The sequence below is a fragment of the Rana temporaria genome, chromosome 7 (genome assembly GCF_905171775.1).
Source record: "Rana temporaria chromosome 7, aRanTem1.1, whole genome shotgun sequence".
Taxonomy (NCBI): domain Eukaryota; kingdom Metazoa; phylum Chordata; class Amphibia; order Anura; family Ranidae; genus Rana; species Rana temporaria.
The window spans coordinates 210520935-210533568 of NC_053495.1; the positions used below are offsets into that span (position 1 = coordinate 210520935).

The 12634-nt window shown below is 47.1% G+C and overlaps 3 non-coding genes across 3 annotated transcripts; 2 read left to right on the plus strand and 1 right to left on the minus strand.

Moving 5' to 3' along the window:
* The first annotated feature begins 9430 nt into the window (after nucleotides 1-9430).
* LOC120946329 lies at nucleotides 9431-9545 on the plus strand. Its single transcript, XR_005750666.1, has one exon. It is a non-coding gene; the product is annotated as a U5 spliceosomal RNA (small nuclear RNA).
* Nucleotides 9546-11056: 1511 nt separating this feature from the next.
* On the plus strand, nucleotides 11057-11166 carry LOC120946332. The gene has a single exon (XR_005750668.1). It is a non-coding gene; the product is annotated as a U5 spliceosomal RNA (small nuclear RNA).
* Nucleotides 11167-11966: 800 nt separating this feature from the next.
* Nucleotides 11967-12077, minus strand: LOC120946337. Its single transcript, XR_005750672.1, has one exon. It is a non-coding gene; the product is annotated as a U5 spliceosomal RNA (small nuclear RNA).
* Between the last annotated feature and the right edge of the window lie 557 nt (nucleotides 12078-12634).

The following is a 12634-nucleotide window of genomic DNA, read 5'->3' on the forward strand; positions in this document are numbered from 1 at the left end:
AGGGCATACCGGGCATATGCCCGGTGGGCCGCGGCATGTCACATCTCCCCCCCCCAGTGCACTCTCAGCTGCGGCAAACTCCGCAGTCGGATTCGCGGCAAACTCCGCGGTCGGATCCGCGGCAGGCCCCGTGGCCGATTCCGCGGCCGACAGCCGCATTTCTATCTGCCAGCCAGGGTCCCACTCCCTACTCTGAAGGCAGCGAGCTGGGCTGCTCCTTTTGCCGGTGCCGCTCACTACGGCTGGCTCCACGGCCACCTCCGCGCCCGTCCAGCCAGCCTTCTGAATCTGTTTGCTCAGAAGGAGGAAATGAAGAGGACAGGTCATGTGACCGTGAAGGGGGAGGAGCTGGAGAAGGTCTCCTCTGCCTGATGTCGTAAAAGGTGCTGGACTGCTGGAAAGGTAAGTGATACTATGCCAGCCTACCAGTGTTTGTTTTTTTTTTTTTTTTTTTTTCTTGCCTGCCAATGTGTTTTTATTTAATTTTATTGTATATTGGCTGCCAATGTATTTTTTTTTGCATCTTGCCTGTCATTTTTTTTCTGTATCTTGGCTGCCAAAGTATTTTTTTGTATTTTGCCTGTCAATGTATTTTTTTTTATCTTGCCTGTCAATTTTCTTTTTTCTATATCTTGGCTACCAATGTTTTTTTTTTTTTTATCATGCCTGTCAATATTAAACTATTCATAATAAAAGCATTCTGAGTCTTAGTGACCCCTTTCACACTGGGGCAGTGTGAGCGCTAACAGTAGAGTGCTGCTAGTTTAAGCGGCGCTTTACCGCTGTTAGGCTACTTTCACACTGAGGCGCCGGCGGTAAAACGCCGCTATTTTTAGCGGCACTTTACTGTCATTTTTGCTGCGCTTTTGGTCGCTTTTAACCCCCGCCAGCGGCCGAATAAAGGGTTCAAAGTGCCACTCCTGAGGTGCTTTGCAGGCACTTTGGCAGCGCTGCCCATTGATTTCAATGGGCAGGGACGCTCCTACAGTGCCTCAAGGCTTGCAAGACTTTTTTTACTGTCCTGCCAACGCACCACTCCAGTGTGAAAGCACTCGGGCTTTCACATTGGAGTGAAGGGAGCGGCTCTTTCAGGGCGCTTTGCAGGCGCAATTTGTAGCACTATAGCTCCTGCAAAATGCCTCAGTGTGAAAGTAGCCTTATAGCAGCCCTTTGGCGCCACTAGCAGGTACTTTTAACCCCCCAGAAGGGGTTAAAAGCGTCTGCTTTTTAACGCTGCTTTCAAAGTGCTTTTATGGTGCTTTGAAAGCGGTACCCATTAATTTTAATGGGCAGGGGTGGTAGAGGAGCAGTGTATACACCGCTCACGTACCTCCCCAAGGATGCTGCTTGCAGGACTTTTTTTCCCATCCTGCAAGTGCACCACTTCAGTGTGAAAACACAGAAGATGCAGTTTACAGGCGCTATTTTTAGCGAAAAAACGCCTGTAAATTGCTTCAGTATGAAAGAGATTTTACACAATGTGAGTGATGCTGAACAAAGTTTGAAGGACCCCTTTCACACCTAGACCGCCCCGTGGTAGCGTTAAAGCGCTGCTTGTTTTAGCGGTGCTTTACCGGCACTGCAGCGCCACTTTGCGGGCGGTAGCGGGGCGCTTTTAACCCCAAAGAAGGGGTTAAAAGCACCCAAAAAGCGGCGCTGCCGAATCGCTTTGCTGGCGCTTCGTAAGAGCTGCCCATTCATTTAAATGGGCAGGGCGTTTTTGGAGTAGTGTATCCAAACCATCCCAAAGATGATGGTAGCAGGACTTTTTTCCCATCCTGCAAGCGGATCGCCACAGTGTGAAAGAAGTCAAAGTGATGGCATCAGTTAGACATTGTGTGAACAGTTCTTGTGCCCAAAAGGTGTCCTGAATTGAGCCCACGTTCACATTGGGCCGATTTGACATGTCAAATCGCATGCCAAATTGGAGGGTATTGCTGGCAATAGTACTGTCTGAATCAGTGCGACGCCGACTTTGCGTAGTTCCTGTACTACTTTTGCCGACTTCAGGGGCGATTTGAATAGACATCTGTGCATGAACCCGCACTGATGTCTGTCAAATTGCCCCCCCCCCCCCCTTCTTCAATGTCGGACTGCATTACCGCACGATTTCAAACCAGCAATGCAGTCCGACTTCGGGACACCTTTTGGGTATATATATATATATATATATATATATATAGATACCCTCCCTTCCCAGGGCTGTCTTTAACGTAGGGCATTAGATCATATTAGATTGTATTAGATCCGCAGTCAGTTACAGTGACTGAAGCAGGCTAAATATAACTAAAATACATAGAGAAACCGGTTGCCATTATCGCTAATTAGTTTTTTTTTAAAAATGGGCTGCTCAGCTTAGAATGCCTGGGCCTATTTTTTGTCCCAGTCTGGGCCTGCCTCAGGACACTGGCTATAAGGATGTCCCACCGCATTGCACAGATTGCACCTTATGAGGTTACAATCCTTAGCCAGATGTCCTATACCCTGGCACAGAGAGCACTTCATCACTGGACAGGAGGAAGCAAGGTGACTCTTGTCTCCACATTTATTGCAGAGCTTTGGTTGGCCCGGATAGAAGATGGTCAGCCTGTCCCTCCCCAGGAAAGCTGAGGATGGCAGATGCTGGACGACATGGTCAATGACTTTTAGTTTCAACTGAGCAGACCATCCCCCCGTCCATATTCCCCGATCATCCAGAATCTTCTTTAGGGGGCCCAGGACGTCTCCATACCTCCTCAGCCATATACATAGATCCCCCGGTGGTATGGACTCATTGCGGACCAGAATCGTGACCACTTTAATGAGTGGCTGGCGGGAGACAAGTTTGGGCATGAGCCCCTTCCAGTCCGGCAGGCCCCTACACACACGTTCATATTTCTCCCAAAATATGTCCAAAGACTCCGGACGGAGAAAGGACAAATCATACTCATAGGAACCTGCCGGACTGATCAGGGCGAAGATATCTGCGGGCGTGAACCCCATCTGTAGAATGGAGGATGGAGGATGTGATTGAGGATGGAGAAGGTGATGGAGGATGGAGAAGGTGATGGAGGATGGAGAAGGTGATGGAGGATGGAGGATGTGATTGAGGATGGAGAAGGTGATGGAGGATGAAGGATGTGATGGAGGACGGAGGATGTGATGGAGGATGGAGGATGTGATGGAGGATGGAGAAGGTGATGGAGGACGGAGGATGTGATGGAGGATGGAGGATGGAACAGGTGATGGAGGATGAAGGATGTGATGGAGGATGGAGAAGGTGATGGAGGATGGAGGATGGAGAAGGTGATGGAGGATGAAGGATGTGATGGAGGATGGAGAAGGTGATGGAGGATGAAGGATGTGATGGAGGATGGAACAGGTGATGGAGGATAAAGGATGTGATGGAGGATGGAGAAGGTGATGGAGGATGTGATGGAGGATGGAGAAGGTGATGGAGGATGAAGGATGTGATGGAGGATGAAGGATGTGATGGAGGATGGAGAAGGTGATGGAGGACGGAGGATGTGATGGAGGATGGAGAAGGTGATGGAGGATGGAGAAGGTGATGGAGGATGGAGAAGGTGATGGAGGATGGAGAAAGTGATGGAGAAGGTGATGGAGGATGAAGGATGTGATGGAAGATGAAGGATGTGATGGAGGATGTGATGGAGGATGGAGAAGGTGATGGAGGATGAAGGATCTGATGAAGGATGTGATGGAGGATGGAGAAGGTGATGGAGGATGAAGGATGTGATGGAGGATGGAGAAGGTGATGGAGGATGGAGAAGGTGATGGAGAAGGTGATGGAGGATGAAGGATGTGATGGAAGATGAAGGATGTGATGGAGGATGTGATGGAGGATGGAGAAGGTGATGGAGGATGGAGAAAGTGATGGAGAAGGTGATGGAGGATGAAGGATGTGATGGAAGATGAAGGATGTGATGGAGGATGTGATGGAGGATGGAGAAGGTGATGGAGGATGAAGGATGTGATGGAGGATGTGATGGAGGATGGAGAAGGTGATGGAGGATGAAGGATGTGATGAAGGATGTGATGGAGGCTGTGATGGAGGATGGAGAAGGTGATGGAGGATGAAGGATGTGATGGAGGATGGAGAAGGTGATGGAGGATGGAGAAGGTGATGGAGGATGGAGAAGGTGATGGAGGATGGAGAAGGTGATGGAGGATGGAGAAGGTGATGAAGGATGTGATGGGGGATGGAGAAGGTGATGGAGAAGGTGATGGAGGATGAAGGATGTGATGGAGGATGGAGAAGGTGATGGAGGATGGAGAAGGTGATGGAGGATGGAGAAGGTGATGGAGGATGGAGAAGGTGATGAAGGATGTGATGGGGGATGGAGAAGGTGATGGAGAAGGTGATGGAGGATGAAGGATGTGATGGAAGATGAAGGATGTGATGGAGGATGTGATGGAGGATGGAGAAGGTGATGGAGGATGAAGGATGTGATGGAGGATGTGATGGAGGATGGAGAAGGTGATGGAGGATGAAGGATGTGATGAAGGATGTGATGGAGGATGTGATGGAGGATGGAGAAGGTGATGGAGGATGAAGGATGTGATGGAGGATGGAGAAGGTGATGGAGGATGGAGAAGGTGATGGAGGATGGAGAAGGTGATGGAGGATGGAGAAGGTGATGAAGGATGTGATGGGGGATGGAGAAGGTGATGGAGAAGGTGATGGAGGATGAAGGATGTGATGGAGGATGGAGAAGGTGATGGAGGATGAAGGATGTGATGGAGGATGGAGAAGGTGATGGAGGATGAAGGATGTGATGGAGGATGGAGAAGGTGATGGAGAAGGTGATGGAGGATGAAGGATGTGATGGAAGATGAAGGATGTGATGGAGGATGTGATGGAGGATGGAGAAGGTGATGGAGGATGAAGGATGTGATGGAGGATGTGATGGAGGATGGAGAAGGTGATGGAGGATGAAGGATGTGATGGAGGATGGAGAAGGTGATGGAGGATGGAGAAGGTGATGGAGGATGGAGAAGGTGATGGAGGATGGAGAAGGTGATGAAGGATGTGATGGGGGATGGAGAAGGTGATGGAGAAGGTGATGGAGGATGAAGGATGTGATGGAGGATGGAGAAGGTGATGGAGGATGAAGGATGTGATGGAGGATGGAGAAGGTGATGGAGGATGAAGGATGTGATGGAGGATGGAGAAGGTGATGGAGAAGGTGATGGAGAATGAAGGATGTGATGGAAGATGAAGGATGTGATGGAGGATGTGATGGAGGATGGAGAAGGTGATGGAGGATGGAGAAAGTGATGGAGAAGGTGATGGAGGATGAAGGATGTGATGGAAGATGAAGGATGTGATGGAGGATGGAGAAGGTGATGGAGGATGAAGGATGTGATGGAGGATGGAGAAGGTGATGGAGGATGAAGGATGTGATGGAGGATGGAGAAGGTGATGGAGGATGGAGAAGGTGATGGAGGATGGAGAAGGTGATGGAGGATGGAGAAGGTGATGAAGGATGTGATGGGGGATGGAGAAGGTGATGGAGAAGGTGATGGAGAAGGTGATGGAGGATGAAGGATGTGATGGAGGATGGAGAAGGTGATGGAGGATGGAGGATGTGATGGAGGATGGAGAAGGTGATGGAGGATGGAGGATGTGATGGAGGATGGAGAAGGTGATGGAGGATGGAGGATGTGATGGAGGATGGAGAAGGTGATGGAGGACGGAGGATGTGATTGAGGATTTTATGTCCTCCTCATTCTAAATTGTTATAAATGATAGAATTATTTCTTTATTATTATTTATTTTTCGGTACAAAATTGAATTTACAGAAAATTAAAATAAATAAATGAAATGATTGGAAGGCGACGCGCGTCTCATCGGACACTAGAGAGGTGAGAATCCCTGCGACACGCCGGCGGTTCGGACACATCCATGGCTCTCTGGCTCCACCTGCTGGGGAATGAGATACAAGCTGGAAATAACGATTGGTTCTCCATACATCATCTGATCTTCACATGTGGTGTGTAGTGACAGCCGGCTGGGGGTTCTCCTGACATTTCTAGTGGTGACGCTCCCTGTGGTTGGACCCATCAACACGCAACACACTGACACGCGACACACCAACACACGATACACCGACACGCAACACACGGACACACCGACACGTGACACACGGACACACAACACACCGACACGCAACACACCGACACACCGACACGTGACACACGGACACACCGACACGCAACACACCGACACACAACACACCGACACGCAACACACAACACACAACACACCGACACACCGACACGCAACACACGGACACACCGACACGTGACACACGGACACACCGACACGCAACACACCGACACACCGACACGCAACACACGGACACACCGACACGTGACACACGGACACACCGACACGTGACACACGGACACACCGACACGCAACACACCGACACACAACACACAACACACAACACACCAACACACCGACACACCGACACACCGACACGCAACACACCGACACACCGACACACCAACACACGACACACCGACACGCAACACACCGACACACAACACACAACACACAACACACCAACACACCAACACACCGACACACCGACACACCGACACGCAACACACCGACACACCGACACACCAACACACGACACACCGACACGCAACACACTGACACGCGACACGTGACACACGGACACACCAACACACGACACACCTATGGCGGGAAATGGGATTGATTAAAAACATCAACAAGCCCCAGAGAGAGGAATTGGTTAACAGGATTGACAATAGTGAATGCAATCACACAATTACACAATCACACAATTACACAATCACACAATTACACAACCACACAATCACATAGTTACATATGATATGGAAGTTGATGATCCAATTTTCTCCAGGGGGGGGGATCCTTCCTGATCCCCCCAGGAGGCAATCAGATATTCCCTGGATCAATTACCCCCTCCCCCATTATTACCTATAAATTTTACTATCCAGTTATATTTTTAGATTCTTTTTTTGTAAAACAATCTACTGAGCTGGGCCCCTCCCCCCGCCCCTCAAGCCCCTCCCCCCATTTACTTACCTGCGCCCCGTAATTCCCAAAACGGCAACAAGCACACCAGCTCCGGCATTTCATTTCAATCCTAGGCCAATTTTTCTTCGCCGATTTCTTTTTTTTCTTTTTTTTCTCCCTTCTCTTTTATTTATGCTCCCCTCGCCAGAACATCCGGGCTATTTTGTCACAAAGCGCTTTGGCACCACCGACCGGTGGTATATGCGCGCTTCCCAAATAAATAGTAATAATAATAATAATAATAAATGTCCTGATTGGATAGATTGATAGCATTAATGTTTTCATCCCTGGATTGTGATGGTTGGAGTCTCTGTGTGACCTCAGCGCCGTGCATGCGTGGGGATCATCTTACACGACATGAGACGGGTAAACAAGCCTCATGAAGCCGCTTTGGCCCCGGCGGCGGGTTTGTCACTATGCTGCCACATTCCAGGGGAATCGCAGCTGCTAACCAGGAGCTTAATCTGCCATTTGTTGGGTGCGATGGCCGTGATATCCGGGGGCTCAGGGGCCCAACCAGCTGGATACCATCGAGGGGCCATTAATTGCTAATGGATTATGCCTCATTCTAACAGGCTGGAGGGCGAGTCCTTCCACCCACTTATGACCCCTGATAATGGGGGGATTAGGGGGATTATAGATCCCCTTATAGCAAAGTACAACTTCAAACCTCCACAAGGTGGCAGTAGTAACTTCAAAGCACCACAAGGTGGCAGTAGTAACTTCGAACCTCCACAAGGTGGCAGTAGTAACTCCAAACCTCCACAAGGTGGCAGTAGTAACTTCGAACCTCCACAAGGTGGCAGTAGTAACTCCAAACCTCCACAAGGTGGCAGTAGTAACTTCGAACCTCCACAAGGTGGCAGTGGTAACTTCAAACCTCCACAAGGTGGCAGTGGTAACTTCAAACCTCCACAAGGTGGCAGTGGTAACTTCAAACCTCCACAAGGTGGCAGTGGTAACTTCAAACCTCCACAAGGTGGCAGTGGTAACTTCAAACCTCCACAAGGTGGCAGTGGTAACTTCAAACCTCCACCAGGTGGCAGTAGTAAACATTTTTATGATTTTGTTCACACAAATAGAGATTTCTTTTGGCGGTATTTTTATGAAAAAAAAAAAAGACTGAAAATTTGGAAAAAAAAAACTATTTTCGTAGTTTCTGTCAGTAAATAAGTAATTTTTTCTCCTTCACTGATGTGTGCTGATGAGGCGGCACTGATGAGGCAGCACTAGAGGGCACTGTTGAAGTGGCACTGATGAGGAGGCCCTAATATGCTGCACTGATGGGCACCGATAGGCAGCACTGATGGGCACTGATATGTGGCACTGATGGGCACTGATAGGTGGCACTGATGAGGAGGCCCTAATATGCTGCACTTATGGGCACTGATAGGTGACACTGATAGAAATCACTGATGGGCACTGATAGGTGGCACTAATGCACACTGATAGGTGGCATGGAGGGCACCTGGCACCTGATGAGGCAGCACTAGGTGGCACTGATGTGGAGGCCCTAATATGCTGCACTGATGGGCACTGATAGGTGACACTGATAGAAAGCACTGATGGGCACTGATAGGTGGCATGGAGGGCACCTGATGAAGCAGCACTAGGTGGCACTGATGAGGAGGCCCTAATATGCTGCACTGATGGGCACTGATAGGTGACACTGATAGAAAGCACTGATGGGCACTGATAGGTGGCATGGAGGGCACCTGGTACCTGATGAAGCAGCACTAGGTGGCACTGATGAGGAGGACCTAATCTGTCTGTTCTGTCACATTAGCAAGCATGTAAGGTCAGCAGGTTTGCTGCGGCTTTTAAAATGTAACATGTAAACAGTCCGTTGGATTTCCAAACACTGCATATAAGCACATGAGCTCCGTTTTGTGGTGAAAATAACTGTGAAATGTAAAACTCCGGTGGGTGTAACAAGATGTCCGCTTGCCCCTTCACACTCTATCATTACTGTGCAGGAGTGTGGGGTGTAGCAAGATGGCGGCAACAAAACGTCACTTCCGGGAGCATTCTGCGACAGGCAGCGGATGTAATCAGGACTCCTAATACTGGGGGAGGCGTGGCAGAGAGGAGGAAGTCCCGCCCATTCCCATGATCCCTCTCTCTCTGTGTTCCCGGTGATTTGCATACAGATCTCTCACCTTCTATAGAGATTTATCGGTCTGATTAATATAATAATACATTTTCTTGTCTCTCTTCATGTTCTCTAGCTTGGTGTGTATGAAGGAAGTGATATGGAGGATTATAAATGATATAAAATATAATGAGGGGCGGGCTCTCTATGAGGTGGATAGGAAGGGTCTCTCAGTGGGAAGTTCTCTCGGATCCTTTCGGGGTATACTCTGGTTTCTCTTCAGATCGAATAAATCTTTCGCCTTTTACTAAAGATTTCCGTGGAGAGGAACAACTATGAGTTTCTAATAATTTTTTGATGCCCGGCTAACGCTGGGCTTGCTTGTTGGTTTAATATCAGAATTATATTATTTAGAATAGAAACTTTCATCTTCAGTATTTACAATTTTATAAATTTGAGCACAGCGTGTCTAAAAATGTTAGAGTGACGAATATTACAACAAAACGCTGCACTCAAATAGCCCTGGTTTATAAACATTGTAACAATCTACATTTGTGTTCCCTTCTTTCTATTAAACTCATTCACAGGAGGACATTGACAGTGCCTGGCGGGTGCTGTGTTGTTTTAAAGACGCTTTATGGTACGCCAGGAACCGCCGCGTACACCACCGGCAGAGGATGTCCATTGAGGACTGTCGCAGACTGACCCTCAGTCTGCTGAGAGACTATACCTTGATAGACTTTAAGGAGGAAGAGGACGTCTAAAGATTTCCCCTTCCCCCCTGACATTGACATTTCTTGACACGTTTTTTTTTAACTACTGTTTTCAGGGTAATGCGGCGTCATGCACGATGTGATGTTTCGGGGTTTCACAACTCTGCGCAACACATCAGGCATCATACCGCAGAATGGGTTGAATGAATGTAATTTAATTGAATGCTTGCAACTGTATTGATATGTAGTGTATTTATGCGCTGCGTCGCAGTACAGAGAATGTACCCTGTCAAAAGTATTTGATTTTTGTATATTTGCTTTGCAAAATAAACTTAAAAATATTGCCTTTTACTAAAGAAAACTAAACTAAACTATCTACAAGTTGATCAGAGCATCGGACATCTTGGAGTCGATTCCAGGCCTCCCTTCAGCCACTTGCAAAGTGGTTTGGAGGAATGTTTCTTCAAAGAGACTCACCAACAGGCACAAAGATCAGGCATGGATGGCAATCCAAGGGGGATTGCTACTCAGGACATTCTTGCATGCCAGAAACCTGTGCAGATACAGGCACTGCCCCTTTTGCATCATCCAGGAGGAAACATCATATCATGTTTTCTGGGAGTGCCCCTTTGCACAGGGCCTGTTGACGGCCTTGGAACCTGAACTTAAAGACTTTGTACCACAGACTGCTATTACACACTTTGGTGTGTTAAACGGACTCTTCTGTGGAACTCATTCACAGGAGGACATTGACAGTGCCTGGCGGGTGCTGTGTTGTTTTAAAGACGCTTTATGGTACGCCAGGAACCGCCGCGTACACCACCGGCAGAGGATGTCCATTGAGGACTGTCGCAGACTGACCCTCAGTCTGCTGAGAGACTATACCTTGATGGACTTTAAGGAGGAAGAGGACGTCTGAAGATTTCCCCTTCCCCCTGACATTGACATTTCTTGACACGTTTTTTTGAACTACTGTTTTCAGGGTAATGCGGCGTCATGCACGATGTGATGTTTCGGGGTTAAACAACTCTGCGCAACACATCAGGCATCATACCGCAGAATGGGTTGAATGAATGTAATTTAATTGAATGCTTGCAACTGTATTGATATGTAGTGTATTTATGCGCTGCGTCGCAGTACAGAGAATGTACCCTGTCAAAAGTATTTGATTTTTGTATATTTGCTTTGCAAAATAAACTTAAATATTGCCTTTTACTAAAGATTTCCGTGGAGAGGAACAACTATGAGTTTCTAATAATTTTTTGATGCCCGGCTAACGCTGGGCTTGCTTGTTGGTTTAATATCAGAATTATATTATTTAGAATAGAAACTTTCATCTTCAGTATTTACAATGTTACCGTCGAGCCAAGTATTTCCTGTTTGATGCTTATTCATTTTTTCTTTGAGTGAAATACAAAGTTGCAGTCGTAGTAAAACACACACGATAGGTTAACCAGAGGACAACGGTCTGATAGACTGTTTTCATTGGTCAAAACCGATCGTGTGTGGGCGGGCCCCATTGGTTATTTAACCATCGGTTAAAAAAAAAGCCAACTTGCTTTAAATTTTAACTGATGGATTCCTAACCGAGCGTTAGTGCGCACGACCATCGGTTAAAAATCCACGCATGCTCAGACTAAATTAGGGGACGGGCGCGCTCGTTCTTGAACATGGCACATTCTACATTTTTACAATTAGTGCCTCGTTTATTGCAGCGCATTTTTTTTCTTCGTTCGTATTGCTAGAATAAACACGTTGGGCCAGATTCTCAAAAGAGATACGCCGTCGTATCTCTGAGTCCGCCCGTCGTATCTCTGAGTCCGCCCGTCGTATCTATGCGCCCGATTCTTAGAATCAGTTACTCATAGATAACCATTAGATCCGACAGGTGTAAGGCTCTTACACCTACAATGTTATAAAACCAGGGGGATGAATTATTTTGAGCATAGTGTATTTTGTAATAAAATCTTTACTATGAAATTTTTAATGCACTCCGTGCTGAAATTTATAAAATTGTAACAATCTACTTTCATGTTTCCTTCTTTCTATTAATTTAATTTGTCATCTATTTTTCACCAGTACAAGTAGCCGGGTCAGAGACCTGGCCTCAAAAAATTATTAGAAACTCATAGTTGTTCCTCTCCACGGAAATCTTTAGTAAAAGGCAATATTTAAGTTTATTTTGCAAAGCAAATATACAAAAATCAAATACTTTTGACAGGGTACATTCTCTGTACTGCGACGCAGCGCATAAATACACTACATATCAATACCGTTGCAAGCATACAATTAAATTACATTCATTCAACCCATTCTGCGGTATGATGCCTGATGTGTTGCGCAGAGTTGTGAAACCCCGAAACATCACATCGTGCATGACGCCGCATTACCCTGAAAACAGTAGTTCAAAAAAAGCGTGTCAAGAAATGTCAATGTCAGGGGGAAGGGGAAATCTTCAGACGTCCTCTTCCTCCTTAAAGTCCATCAAGGTATAGTCCCTCAGCAGACTGAAGGTACTATAGACAATGGACTATGAGCTGAGTACTATAGACTATGGACTATGATCTGGGTACTATAGACTATGGACTATGAGCTGAGTACTATAGACAATGGACTATGAGCTGAGTACTATAGACTATGGACTATGAGCTGAGTACTATAGACTATGGACTATGATCTGGGTACTATAGACTATGGACTATGAGCTGAGTACTATAGACTATGGACTATGATCTGGGTACTATAGACTATGGA